This window comes from Arachis ipaensis, chromosome B8 (genome assembly GCF_059453495.1).
Source record: "Arachis ipaensis isolate K30076 ecotype BB chromosome B8, ASM5945349v1, whole genome shotgun sequence".
Taxonomy (NCBI): Eukaryota; Viridiplantae; Streptophyta; class Magnoliopsida; order Fabales; family Fabaceae; genus Arachis; species Arachis ipaensis.
This window is the reverse complement of record NC_142443.1, coordinates 135,388,934-135,404,770: the sequence shown is the minus strand read 5'-3', so window position 1 is coordinate 135,404,770 and position 15,837 is coordinate 135,388,934.

Genomic DNA, 15,837 nt, shown 5'->3' with positions numbered 1-15,837 from the left:
AAATAAATAGAAATTATAAAATTTTGAAAAGAAATAGAATTCATTAATGATAATAAATTACAATTATTTTTTTTTAATATTTCTTTAGTTAAAATGTTCTATTTTAAAGAAAACTAAATAAAAAGAATATTTCATCTCATACTAACATATGATATCAGTTATGATTTACGTTAGTACGTCATGTCAGCACATCTTTAATGAAAAATATTAAAAAAATTAATTTAAATAACAGATGTTAATTTTAGAAATTAAATTGACTAAATTAACTACTAAACTAAAACTTTAAAAACAGTTTAAAGCACGAATAATTTCAAACACCAATATTAATATTTACTCTGTGGAGATTTTATCATAATTCACACACATGTTTTTTACTTCAATATTCAAGACATGCCTCCCATTTAATTTTGAGTACCACTTGTTGTTTCGTATAAGGAATTTTCTATAGCACTAACGTGTCTATCATTTAATGTTCATCTCGGATTTATATTTATAACCTAACGATGTTTTCTTCTTTTTTCCACCATCATTTCATCCAAAAAATTCTATTGGTAAAAAATTAAAGGATAAATTACTAAAAATACATTTGAATTTTATTATTAACAAAAATATCTTTAAATAATTTAAAAACGTGTTAAAAATATCTAATATTAAATATATATTTCTAAAAATATTTTAGAAATTGAATTTTGATGCGGTTATTTGTAAATATGATTAAAAAATTACATATTTTTATCTTTAAAATTTAGTAATTTTTTCGTTAAGTATATTTTTGTGACTTTTTGTTAACAATCAATAATACTTTTTAAAAAAAATTCAAATAAATTTTTTATCTAGGATTTTGTGTATATTTTTTAAATAGTTACCTAAATATTCCTATAAAATTTTAGATTAAATGTATATACAATTTGTCAAATATAAAAGTCATTTTCTACTTAAAAAAATATTTTTTTTGAGCATTTTTGTCGAGTTTTTAAATTATTTGAGAACATTTTTGTCGATAAAAAAATTCGAGTACATTTTGTCAGCGACAAAAGTATTTAGGTGCATTTTTAGTAGTTAATGTTGCCAACTTTAGATTTAGGATTAACTTTTAAAATAGTATCCAAAATTTGCATGGCTGAAAAAAATAACCTAAAAGAATACAAACGATAAATAAACTTTTAAAAACGCGATAAAAATAACTATATATTCATATATATATATATATATATATATATATATATATATAAAATTTAGATATTAGATTTTGATGTAATTTTTTTTAAGTATTATTAGAAAAATAAATTTTTTTATCCTTAAAATTAGTAGTTTTATATCAAGTGAATTTTTTTGAAAAATTATTGTATTGTAAATGACTAAATTTTTATTGGAAAAAATAGAGATCAAATTTTGTCCCAATTTTGCGTATACTTTTAAATAATTATTCAAATATTGTTATAAAAATTTAAATAAATGGATAAGTTGTTTGTTAAATACAAAAAATTTTGTTGTTTATAAAAATATAGTATTTATTAGTTATTTTTATCACATTTTTAAATTAATTTATTGTTTATATCTTTAAAGATTATTTTTATTAGCAGTCTAAATTTTTAAATATTATTTTAATAGCTTACGGTTAGATTTAACAAAAACAATGAAGTTATATTATGATCTACAATAAAAATAATATTTAGGAGACTACTAAAAGAATCGAAAATTATGTGTAATTTAATTAAAGTATCTTATGTAATGAATAGAAAATTGTAAATTTCAGTTCAGCTGGTTTAATTTATGACTTACAATAATTTAATATTAAAAAATTTTATAATATATAAATATTTTATTTTAATTAATAATTAATTAAACCATATATTTTTTATTTTTGTCTAAAAATATATTTATTTAATATGTTATTATTTTAATATATCATGTAAAAATAAATAAATATTAAAATCATTTAACTTTTATGTATATATTTTTTTATTATTCAATTAGGATTTATTATAAAAATTAAAGCCTTTTTCATATGATAATAGATGCATGAAAGAATTAAGGGGAAAAAATAAAAAATAAAAGAAACAATAAAAAAATCGTTGAATAAAATGGTTAGAAGAAAAGTTAAAAAATAGAAGAAATAATGAAGATAAGGTTCATTGAACAAAATAAATGCTCCATAAAAATTTACCAATAAGTCAATTATTAAATTCGGGACACGTATAATATATACTAAGTTTCAAATTTTTTGGGGCCCATGGCTCCCACTCACTCGCCCTTGAAATCTGTATGTGTTTATTCTTAGCTTCACGTTTTGTATATGCTAAAATTAAAATCTTAAGGCGTCTAACTCATCGGTTTTTGCCTCTTGAGGTACCAGACATAACAATTTTATGTTTCCTACCTATTTGTATTATGTATGGAGAGATTATCTCAAACTATCTCGATGTCAGTAAATTATAAATTTTAGAAATCAATTATTCTTAATAGAGGTAGTCTAGAATTATCTCACATTTACTTTGCATATGATAAATTATTGTTTGAAAAAATATTCCTGGATCAAGTTGAGATAGTGAAAGGTATTTTAAATTTATTTTGCCAAAGTTTAGGTCAGAAGGTATGTTATGAGAAATCAAGTATCTTCTTCTCTGACAATGTATGTTTAGCGAAGAAGTTGGAATTGAATAGAGCTTTGGGGATAAGGCTGATGTTCAATTTGGACAAATATTTGGGAGTCCCCTTACTGCATGATCGTACAAAAAAAAAAAAAAGATTTTCAGTTCATTCTTGATAGAATGGCATCTCGACTTAGCACTTGGAAAGCCTAAAACCTCTCTCTTGCGGACAAGGTCACTTTGGCTTAATCAGCCTTGGCAACTATCCCTATCTCATGCAAACAATGAGGCTGCCACTTAGTGTGTGTGACAAGATTGATCAAGTCTGCATAATTTCGTGTGGGGCGGTAGCAGAGCTGGTAGCAAAGTCCATTTGGTTAGTTGGGAAAAACTATGTTTGCCAAAAAAGTTTGGCGGCTTAATGTTCAGACCGGCTAGAGTAGTAAATAATGTTTTTTTTCAGAAAGAAGTACTTTTTGCTGAGAAAAACCGTCTCTATCATCAAGAAGTTTCAATCTTGTTCAAATGCTTGGAAGGATATCGTTCAAGTATGGCCCAAATTTGAAAGGAATTTGGTATGACGGACCGATGATAGTGATAGTCCTCGGATTTGGAAAGATCATTAGATCCCGAGCGTGAATAAATTTAAAGACTTTGCTCAACCAGATATATTGGAGGATATGATGAACGACATTGTTAGTGATTCTGCGATGAACGACAATTGGGATTTGGGTCAAATTGAGGCAGTTTTAGGAGAGGATTGAGTCCCTGTTTTCTCATCCTTGAAGAAGCAAACTTAGGAGACGATCAGGTAACGTGGCTTCTTAATTCTAATGGTAAATTTAGTATTAAGTCAGTGTGCTCCTTCTATTTAAATGCCCAAGAGGACTCTAAGGTTAATTTATTTTTGAGAATTTAGAAAGCTGAACCTCCCCAAAGACTGCGCACCTTTCTTTGGCTAGTTGCTAATGAAGCCCTTTTGACAAATGAGGTTCGAGCTTGCAGGCACATGACCTAAGAGGATACTTGCCCGGTTTGTAGTTCCTCTTCAAAGTCTTTGCTCCATGTACTTCGCGACTGCATAGCCACAAAAATACGTGGAAGAACATTGACGTTTCATTGAGTTCTAGTACATTCTTTAGTCAACTTCTCTTTCTCTGGTTGTTAAAGAACTTATCAACTCAATCCTATTACCAAGGTTTTTCTTGGCCATTGTTGTTTATTTGTACCCTATACTCTCTTTCGTCGTAACAAGCATATTTTTAAGAGGAACAATGCAGTAGACAAAGATAAGATCCATGATTTGGATGTGCACATAACCAAAGAGTATAACTCAGCACATGAAGAAATAGCTTGAGTAAAGAAAAGGGTCGGTTGCTTTTCTAAAAAAAACAAATCCGTTGGATCCCTCCAAACCTTCCCTTCATTAAGCTGAATTCTGATGACTCTGTTATAAAGAAAGGTCATGCGGATTGCGAGGTCTTTTAAGAGACCATGAAGGTAAGTTTTTGGCTTGTTATAGTGCGAATCTAGGTAGTTATACAGTGACTTTAGCAGAGTTCTGGGATATTCTATTGGGTTTGGACTTGGCTCTAAATCTTGGGTACATGAATGTTTGTATGCAAGTGAAATCTAAACTAACAGTAAGTCTATGCCTACAAGAAACTGTCAACTTACACTCTACAAGAGCGTTAGTTTTGGCTATTAAAGAATGTTACAGTAGGCTAAGTAATTGGAACATTCATTATGAGTTCCAAGAAGCCAATGCTTGTTCAGATAGATTGGCATGACAAGAAAATGAACTTTAGCTAGAATAATGTCATTTTTCTTTTCTATTCTCTTGTATTTCTTTAAATTTTCATGAAGACTTCATTGGAATTATTGCATTTTCTAGAATAATTTCTGTCTAATTTTTCTTTTTTCTGGGCTTTATGCCCGTTGTCTATAAAAAAAAATATTTTAGCATTTCATAAGTAGCAAAGGTTTGCACATTTTATTATTACAATATCTAAGTGTAAAAACTAAATAATTCAAAGGGTAATATATTAAAGAGTATATATCTATTTTGGTCTCTAAAAAATTTCAAATCAAATTCTTTAGTTTCTAACTAAAATTAATTAGCTTGTTAGTTCTCAATATTTAATTTCATAATTCGTATTGGTCTCTGACCCACTTTGTCCTATCAATTTTTAACGAAGTTGTCCTACGCGTCACGTTAAGTTACTGCATCAAATGTTAAGTGTCACGTGTACAAAAGAGGCAAATTGATCCTTCGACAAATTACAGTCAATTTGGTTCTTAAAATACTAATTATCAGATAAATTAGTCTCCAAAATTATTCATTATAGAACAAATCAATCCCAAAAATATTATCAAAAAAATTATAGGCCTTCTCATTACGAATATATCTTTCCCTTGCTAGTTTAAGAGTTTTGTAAATCATTTCGTCATTATAGATTAGATTAAATTCAATCTTTATGTAATCAAATACCTCTCCATGTGTCAAGTGGGGCTGAATAAGTAGCATTGGTACTCCACTTGGTACTCCTTGGCAATGAACCAATAAAATAATTCTAGAATTAACAATTAACACAGAGAATCACAGTAATAAGCAATAACATCAAATAAGAAGAATTAACAGAAATATGTGTGAATTATATGGACGGTGGAGATAACTAGATAAGACAATAATTTTCTTTTTGAGTAAGGGAGACTCCTCAATGATACATGATATTTTCTACATGCCTTTTGTGGCTCCATTTCCTGCTATATATGACTCTCTCTACTAGGTGGTTACATAACTAACTTTTGCTGTTGTCTTAAGCATTATTCCATCGCTACGCATTCCTTCATGCTTCGTAGTCCTTCATCCAAACTAGATGCCTCCTTTCTGTTTTGTTCTTCTGCTGCGGACTTGAATTACTCGACCCAATCACCTCTTCATCATCCATAGTTTTCTCCATTGGGCTAGGATTGGTACTTGGTCTTGTATCAATCACTCCCCCATAACAATGAGCTTGTCCTCAAGGTCTTCATTAGAATACAGCCTTCAAAGCTCATCCCAGCTAACCCAAGTTGCCTCTTCTCGGGGAGTACCCTGCCACTTCACTAAGACCTGCACTTCTTTGGTATTATCATCTAGCTGTAGGATGTAACTATCAATAATCGCAGCAAGCAGTGGTTTGAATGGGAGTGTCAGCGGAAGGTCATGAATGGTAATACCAGGGATAGGTGCACCCTTAAACTCTTTCAGCAGGGACACATGAAAAACTGGGTGAATGGCACTTTCTTCCGGCAATTCGATCTTATATGCGATTGCTCCAACCTTCTATAGCACCTTAAAAGGACCATAATACCTCTTGCTTAGCTTCAAATTACCATGAGCAAGTGTAGAACCCTGCCTATATAGCTGAAGTTTCAGAAGAACCCAATCTGGCAATCTCCCACCTCAAAAACCTTTTCACGACAGTGAGAGTCAGCCCTTCTTTTCATGCATTCCTGAATCCTCTGTAGCTTATACCCAAGCTCCATATCCAAAGCTTTCCACGCACACATCAAATCATCAACATCTTGAATAGGAGATGTGCGGCCTATATATTCCAAAATGGTGGGGGCAACAACCCCATACAAAGCCTCATGTGGAGATATTTCAATAGTGGAGTGGAAAGAATTATTATAACAATATTCAACCCAAGTGAGGTATGCAAACCACTTATTTGGATAGGAATGTGTGAATAGTGGCAAATATTGTTCCAGAGTCCTATTAACAACCTCCGTCTGTCCATCCGTTTGTGGATGGTATGTTGTACTGTACAATAGCTTAGTACCACAATTATGAAATAGATTTTTCCAAAAACGGCTCAAAAAGAGTGGGTCGCAATCAGAAACTATGGTAGTGGAAAAAGCCATGAAATCAGACCACTGTGTTGATGAACTTCTGAGCTATCACTTTCGCTATGAAACTGGTTTTCAAGGGAGCTATGCGAACTATCTTTGTAAAATAATCAACCACTACGAGCAGTGCAGTGAAGCCGGATGAGTTCGGCAATTTGGTTATGAAGTCCATACTCAAATCATCCCAAGGTCGTGCAGGTATGGGAAGTGGTTGGAGCAATCCTTGAGGGTTAGCAGTGACATATTTGGTGCTCTGGCATTCCACACAATGATCAATGAAGCATATAATGTCTTGACGCATACCTGGCCAGAAAAACAACTCTCCCAACCCTTAAAAAGTCTTTAAGATACCTCTGTGACCCGCAATTACAGCACAATAAAAGTGTTGGCGGAGAAGATCCCTCAAATTGGCAAACTCGGGTACCCAGATTTTCCCTTAATACAAGGGTAACCCATCATGAAAGTTGTAATCTGTAGCCAACTCCTGGTGCACGAAATTTGAACTCGCACAACTTAACCGGCAAGTGCACGGGTCATCCAAGTAATACCTCAGGTGAGTGAGGATCGATCTCACAAGGATTCTTGGACTGAGCAAGCAATGGTCGTCCTGTTGGACTTAGTCAGGCAAATAGTAAAAAGAGTTGTATTGTTGTAAATGCATAAACAAGTGAACAAGAAAATAAAGAAAGCAAATAAGGGTTTAGTGTATGTAACACCCTAATTATCCTAAGCCTTACCTCATGCCGTAAAGCAAAGGTTAATCAAAGGTTACGAAAAATCTAAGGCTTATGCACACACACACACACACACACACACACCTCATGCCGTAAAGCAAAGGTTAATCAAAGGTTACGACAAATCTAAGGCTTATGCTAATTCTAGAAGCCCGATGAAGAAATAAGCTCAAAGACAGAGTTACAAAAGCGCAAAACGTTCACACAAAGCTAAAAGCATAAGATACAAGGCATAGGTATAATAGAATAGAACATATATAGATATAAGAGTATAATAATCATAAAGAACTAGCCGCAGTCCGTGGAGTTTAAGCCGACTAGTAGATACAGACATACAGAGTTTTGAAAGTTAAAACAGCGTATACATATTGTCTCTCAGAAAGTAAGCCTCTAAGGCAAATAAAATACAAAAGTGAGAGTACCAATAAAAATAAATTAAAAGACTCCAAAACACGATAAAGGTCCTCCGCTCTGTCACCATCAAGCAACTCACCGAGGTGGGTTGTGACCTACATCTGAAAAACAACAACAAAATATGGTATGAGAATCGGAGATTCTCAGTATGGTAACAGTGCCCAGTAATGTAAGATATAAGACTCCGGGACGCCAGAGGCAATCCTAGAGCTTCATATCAGTCATAAGATTCAACTTAAAACATAACTAAAATTAAAACCATAACTTTAAAACCTTTTATAAAAAGGGGGTAAACTAACTTAAGGGATTTCTAACTATCAGTTCATCGCTGTCCCACAGCCTTCACCAGCCTATTCGCCATGTGATCCCATTGCCACTGCCTTCCGAACCTCCTCAATCCCAGTAGAAAACACAAGTAGTAACAATGCAAGTAAAACACAAGTATAGCATGTATATCAAGAAATTCAAAAAGCAATTAATCATGTTATACAATTAGGCAAGCAATTCAAGTCGGCAAAGCAAGCAAACAAATAGAAGATGCACATGATGAATGCCTGTCCTATTGGCTGTGATATCACATTGTTGGTTCAACTGCCAACCGGACACATCTCCATGGAGATGTCGCCTTTCGGTCACGAATAAAATGGGTACCCCCTAGGGATATCGTGCCCCGGTCCACGGTCTAGGGACATAGTGCCCGCACACACTCTTGTGATTCCGAAAGGATGCGAGCGGAATACTCTGCCATAGACCTCACATCTCAACGTAAGCGAGACTAACATCCGCCCTTATACCGCCGCCGCAACCTCGACAGGCGGGATCCAACCAAACCGTCCCTGCCAGGCACATAGCGTCTTAACAATTTCAATTTAAAAAAATATTACATAAGTGGTTTTAGAAATCATATATTTCAGTACATAAGTAATCCATAATTCCACTTCGAGTCCAACCACAATCAATTTGTAATTTCCACAACTCACTATGTCAATCGTTATTACAGTACTCCGTCATCTCTCTCCACTAATCCATCCTCAGTACTCCAGAAACCTAAGCCTCCGTTTTCTAAACATTTTTACAAGAAAATACCTAATTAATTTCACCTAGAGCCTTCTCTATGTCTTGACACCTAAAAACAAGCTAAACAGTCATAGATAAGTGTCAAGGAAGTTTACAAGCTTGCTGGGGAGGTAAAACAGTTGAAAACAAGGTTTTTATTGAAAAATAAGGTAGTGTGCATATGCATAGGGTTGTGCGTACGCACGCCCAGAAGGATTTTCAGAAATTGTGCGTACGCACGAAAGGTAAAAGTTTTCATAATAAACGCGCGCACAAGTACGTGCGAGTGCCCTGAACAGATTACAAATCCCAGGGTGTGTGTGCGCACGAGGTTGTGTGTGCACACAGAGCGTGTTAGCGCTCCCAACAGTAGGCATCTCACTGTGTGTGCGTGCGCACGTTTTCAAAAAATACACAGGGTGTGCGTATGCACAAGTAAAAAAATAGCCACTTATCAGAGCACGCGCACAGTAGTGTGCGTGCGCACACAAACCAGAAATCACAAATTCTGCAACTTCACAGAATTCAGATTTCTGACCCAAACTTCTAACGATCATATCTTTCTCTACAAAATTTAGATTTCTACAAAATCTATACCGTTTTAAATCTCTTTAAAGTATCTTTAATTTGATATAAAACACATTCAATTTTAAAAATTGTAGCTCAAGATATGATCTGTCGAAGTTCACTAAAAATCTATTTTTACCAAAAATCTCTAAACCTCAATTTTACCAAATTTTCAATCCAACATCACTTATTCCACATTCAAAGTAGTCCTAATGTACTTAATTCATATTCATATACCTTTTCATCATTCCAAAACCTAGCAACACATAAATCATCCATTCCATACCCACATTCTACTTGTAAAATTTAAACATCAACAATATACATCACAAAAATATCATTCCACCATCCTACATCCACATCACCAAACCTCATCATTCATTAACATCCACAAGCATACAAACCCAATATCACTTCCCAACATTATCATCATTCAACTTCCTTCTTAATAATCAACAACAATATTACAATCATTAAAATCATCATGCATCACAATTATCATCAATCCATTTCAATCCTATCCTATAGTTTACTAGCCTAAGTGTCCAGAAATATTATATATTACATAGAGAAAACCGAAACCATACCTTGACCAATTCTCAATATGAACTAAATCACCAAATTGAATCCAACTCAAGCCTCCAATCACCAAAAGTCTCCAATTCAAGAACCAACGCTCCAATAATCACAAATTCCAAGCTATGCACAATTAATATACACAACATAAATTCTAGGGTTCATAAATAATCATAATTTCATGAGAGTTTAAGGCAATCTTACCTTACCTACCACAAATTTGGGTGAAACCCAATAATTCCTCACTATTGGTTGGCACCTAAACAACCAAATCACAAAAATCCACTCAAAACAAAACCTAAATTTCAAAATTCTTAAGGGCTGAAAACTGGGCAGAGATTTGCAAGAAACTTACCACAATACCTAGCTAGAAGTGATGGGCTCGGCAAGAGCTTCGCATAGTCACTGACGGCACGCGAATCGGAGCACCGTAGCTCAAGTTACAAGAGAAAGAAGATGAATGTGAATAGTGCTTCTTGTAACCCTCACCTCTCTTCTCACTTAGGTTGCAGCTGCTGTGTTGTGTTATTATGAAGTGTGGTGAGGCTGAAATGACCTCACTTAAGGCTATGTATATGTTGGGCTTGGGCCCAACTTAGGTCCGATCCAACCCGTTAGCGTTTTTGGTCCGTTTGGCTCAACTTAGGGCCAAACCTTTTAAATTAGTGTCCGATTTTTAACTTTAATTTGTTTTCTAAGTTTTCTACTGTTTTTATCATTCTCGCACAATACCAGATAGATTTAAGCTAGTATTGTTGGCTAATTTACCGGTACGGGGTTTTATGCAATTTTTATGAAAAAATTACATTTTCCAACTCAGAAAAATCTACCGAATCCAAATATTATATTTATATTTTCTAATTAATATTCTAAAATTTTGAACCTATTCCGGGCAATTAAGTTATTATTATTTTACGTTAATTAATCGGTTAATTAATTCGCGGTTCTTACAGTGTAAAACAGTACGAGAAAATAGTTAAGTCTTCGGAGATGTTTATCTTTCCGGATTAAAAATTCTTAACAACTATTTTAATAATGTATGATTCATTCCATGGCAAACCATATGTGATTAAACCCTAATCTCTTAATGAATTAATCTTCTCTAATCCTTATCAATCAACGCCACTCTCGTGGTCACTCAATTCCGATTAGAGGGTTAAGTTCAGAAAACTAGTTTAACGCCACAAAAATCCTAATTACCCAAAGCTAACAGGATTTTATGTCACATATCCCAATTAGTTCATGTAATTAGCAATTTAGGAGGAACTTATTTTCAAACTGTAGTTCAAACGAGATAACTCTCTCGAGAATCACAAGAACTCAAGTAGAAAAGGGTCATACTCTCGTTCCACCCAATTCATAAGATTAAGAACAAAAACAATCCTTAGAATTGAATCAAAATATTAATTAAAATAGAAGAATAATAGTTCTAATCCATAGAAATAAATAGAGCTCCTAACTTTAACCAGGAGGTTTAGTTGCTCATAACTTATAGAGAAAATCGGGTTCTGAAAAGTGCGAAAGGAAGAAGATAATGTTCGAACCCTTTACTAGGGCTAATCTTTTCCTTTAAATACTAATCTAAAAATAATAAATGCTAGACCTAGAAAGATATTGTTTAGTAAAAATTACAAAAAGGAAATAAAATAAAACTACTAAGTGCTAAATCCACTTGGAGGCCCAAAGAGATGTGAAACGGGCTGCTGCTGGCGTTCAACTTCAGGAATGGGCGTGAGACGCTAGGGGAGGAGTACAACGTTGCTGGCCTGTGCCCCCTACTGGCGTCAAAGGCTAGGTGGGCGTTCAGCGCCCAGGGAGGGTGCTGCTAGCATTTTCCTTTCTTGCTCCAGGCTCCTCTAAACTGCTCCGAATTTCACCTAAAACTATAAAAAACACAAAAAAAAAAAACTCAAAGTAGCATCCAAAGGTGATTTTTGTACTAAAATTGAGTAAAAGTAAATAAAATCTAACTAAAAACAATAGAAAAATAACTAGAAAAAGGGTATAAAAGGCTCACGCATCAACTCCCCTTTCCGTAACCTTTCTTACATTGTTAACAACTCTTCGACTTCTTGATTAGCCTGGAGAATCGCTGAAATAATGGATGACTGAACAACAAAGAAATCTTGGAAGTGAAATTTCTCACCCTCTTCATCTTGTCTTGATAAGGCATCAGCCACCTTGTTGAATTTTCCTGGTCAAAATTCAATGTCAAAATTATACCCAAGCAACTTAGAAAGGTAGTGCTGCTGCTCTAAGGTTAGGATCACTTGTGTCAAGAGCTCCCGAAGTCCTTGGTAGTCAATCTTAATAGAAAATTTTCATCCCAAAAGGTAGTGCCACCACTTGGCTACTGCATGAGTCCCTGCATGGCTGCATATAATTCCCTTACATAAGCTAAGACATGTGCTAACCGAAACCCAAGCTTCTTACTAAAATAAGTCACAGGATGACTCTCTTACAAAAAACAGCTCCGACACCCGTGCTGGACACGTCCATCTCAACCACAAATGGCTTTGAAAATCTGGCAGTGCAAGAACCGATGTGTGGGTCATAAGTTTCTTTAATTGGAAAAGGGCTTGGTGTGCTTCCAATGTCCAGTTAAAAGCATTCTTCTTCAACAACTCGGTCAAGGAAAAAGCCAACTGAGCATAATTCGCCACAAATTTTTGGTAGTAACCGATTAACCCGAAGAATCCCTGAAGTTGTTTATTGTTTTGGGAACCGGCAACGCAAGAATTGATTCTATCTTTGTGGGATAAACCTGAACTCCAGCCCTAATTATAACATGCCCCAAGTACTCAACTTGTTGTTGGAAGAATGAGCACTTGACCTTTTTGCAAAAAATTGATTATCACGCAAAAATTGCAATGCTTGACTCAAGTGCGCCATGTGCTCCTCCTTCGATCTGCTGTATACCAGGATATCATTAAAAAATATGGCAATAAAGCCATCAAGTAAGGCTGAAAAATTCAATTCACCATCGTTTGGAAGATGGAGGGAGCATTTGTGAGCCCAAATGACATCAAGACTAATTCATAGTAACCAATATGTGTTCGTAAAGTTGTCTTCTCTATGTCTTCCTCCTGCATTCTAATTTGATATTAGCCACTCCTCATATCTATTTTAGAAATATAAATAGCCTCATGCAATTCATCCAATATTTCATCTATGGTTGGTATTGGAAATTTATCTTTTAGCGTTACAACATTCAAAGCCAAGTAGTCAACGCAGAATCTCCAGCCTCTGTCCTTCTTTTCACTAGCAAGACCGGACTTGAGATAGCACTCTGGCTATCCCTGATGACCCCCACCTATGGCATCTCATCAACAAGTCTTTTCATCTCTACTTTCTGAAAGTGGGGATATCTATACGGTCTAACACTCACCGGCACATTCCCAGGCAATAAATAAATAGTGATCCACCATCCTTGGTGGTGGCAACTGTATTGGCTTGTCAAAGACCCCTGAGAAGTTCTCGAGTATCTGCTGAACTTCATCATCATCAGTCGTAAGCACCTTTTACAACCTCTAAGTGGAACAATGATGCAATAGCTTTGCTTTCTGGTAATTTTCTTAGTTCTCTACAGTTGAGGCTAGCTTCCTTTAACAATATTTCACCTTTGAAAATCACCCAATTGCCAGAGACCTTAAACTTCATAAATAATTCCATGTAATTTATCTGAATGGTGCCAAGCCTCATCATCCAGTATACACCTAGAACCACATCTGCTCCTTTCAAATCCAAGACATACGCATCCACTGCAAAGTCATACCCCTGCACTGAGAAAGCTAACCTCGTGCATTTCACCCCGCAATAGATAGAATCCCCATTGCTCACCATCACTTGCAAGGTCAAAGTTGGTGTGAGTGGAACATTCAACTTTCGAGCCACCAAACCCTTTACAAAGTTATGAGTGCTGCCCCCATCAATCAAAATCAATAGAGAATTATTTCCATGAGTAGCTCAAACGCGGAGGGTTTCGGAGTTGAACGCTCATCATTATTCCCTTCATCTTCGGAATCAGAACCAGCATCACCGACCTTTCCCTCCGCCTTCTCTTGTAACGACTCGCGAAGTTCACCTTCACCCAGCAAGAGTTAGTAAGTAGCTTTACAACGGTGGCCTGGCGCATATTTTTTGTCACAATAGTAGCACAACCCATTTTCTCTTCTCTCACGGATATCAGCAGCGGTAAGTTTCTTGAATGGAGTGGGGGTCATCTTGGGTGAAGGGGAAGAAGCTTACGATATGATTGATGCAGAAGCGGCATGAGTGGAATTTTGTGTTGCAGTTCTTGGGTTGGGGCTAACTGAGTTTAGGGTCCTGTTGGGGGGTAAATCTAGTTGAAGCAGCGGCTGACGGGTTGTACCGGGTTGCATTGCTCTTGGATAGGCCCAGGGCCACTGCATGTTTCTGTTCATTCATTTTAGCAACGGATACAACTTGGATGTATGAACTGGGTTGGGACAATCACAATTCATACTTCAAATGCTCTTGAAGTCTAGTAATGAAGAGGTCTATGATCCACTCCTCACTCAGTGCAGTCAAATGGTTGGCTGGTTGCTGAGCTCCTCAAACTGACATTGGTATTCTTCCATAAATCCTTCTTTCTTCAGCTCCTTGAGGGTGATGCGGTGATCATAGAAGACGTTTTTAGCAAAACAAGAATTTAGGGCGTCAAGAAAGGTCTCCAGGTGTAAGCGATGTTATTGTTGACTCTCCAACAGTACCATCCATACGCGGCTCCGACAAGATGGAAGGAAAGTACACAGATTCTCTGCTCAATGGGAATGTCAAAAGTTTCAAGATACTGATAAGCTCTAAAGACCCAGTCTTCTACCCCCTGTCCATCAAACATAGGTAAGTTGGCCACCTTCAACTTGCGTGGCCAGTGCGGTCCCCACGAGGGCTTGGTGAGCCTGAACCAGAACCAATCATTGAATCCTCCCTTGGCTGAATCTGATCACCTCTTGGTCTTTAACTTCATATTGTCGCGAAGAATTTTTTCGATGGTGGTAAGCTGGTATTATGTCTCCATAATGCGCTCATTAGCCTCAACAAGCCTCTGACTCAACATCTCAACTTTGTTCTTATTAGAGAAAGTGAGTTCCTCCAACCAATTTAGGCGAGTTCCTTCCGCCGTTGTTGGCCTTTCAATGAAAGCACTAGTTGCTCCACTTGGTACTCCTTGGCAATGAACCAATAAAATAATTCTAGAATCAACAATTAACACAGAGAATCACAATAATAAGCAATAACATCAAATAAAAAGAATTAACAGAAATGTGTGTGAATTATATGGACGGTGAAGATTAGATAATAATTCCCTTTTTGAGTAAGGGAGACTCCTCAAGGATATATGATATTTCTGCATGCTTTTTGTGACTTCATTTCCTACTATATATGACTCTATCCACTAGGTGGTTACATAACTATCTTTTGCTATTGTCTCAAGCATTATTTTCCTGCTACGCATTCTTTCACGTTTCGTAGTCCTTCATCCAAACTGGCTGCCTCCTTTCCCTTTTGTTCTTCTGTTGCAGACTTGACACTCGGTCCAATCACCCATTCATCATCCATAGTTTTCTCTATTGGGTCATGATTGGTACTTGGGCTCATATCAAGCCTCTTCTCCCACTGGACTGTTACCCAATTCTAATAAACTAGACTAGATTAGAACTCTCTTGTACAAGTATGATTTGGATTATAAGTTTTGATTTGGAAGCAGTCTCTTACACTATTCCAGATGCAATAAATAAGTCATAGCCATTCATTTTGTGAATTTCCTGCTTTGTTGATTGTTATAGGAATTTGAGGTTGAGGTCCTCCAGTTCTAGCCCCAACATACTCCATGTTACTAGTAGCTAACTGTCATGAGTTCTTCCTGTGTTTCGGTCTCAACTACTACTCCCTGTGCCCCAATTTGAGTGGCGGCTCCCTATGTTCCTTCATCACTTTTTGGTGAAACTCCATTAATATTATATTATCCAACCTCTTCAGCA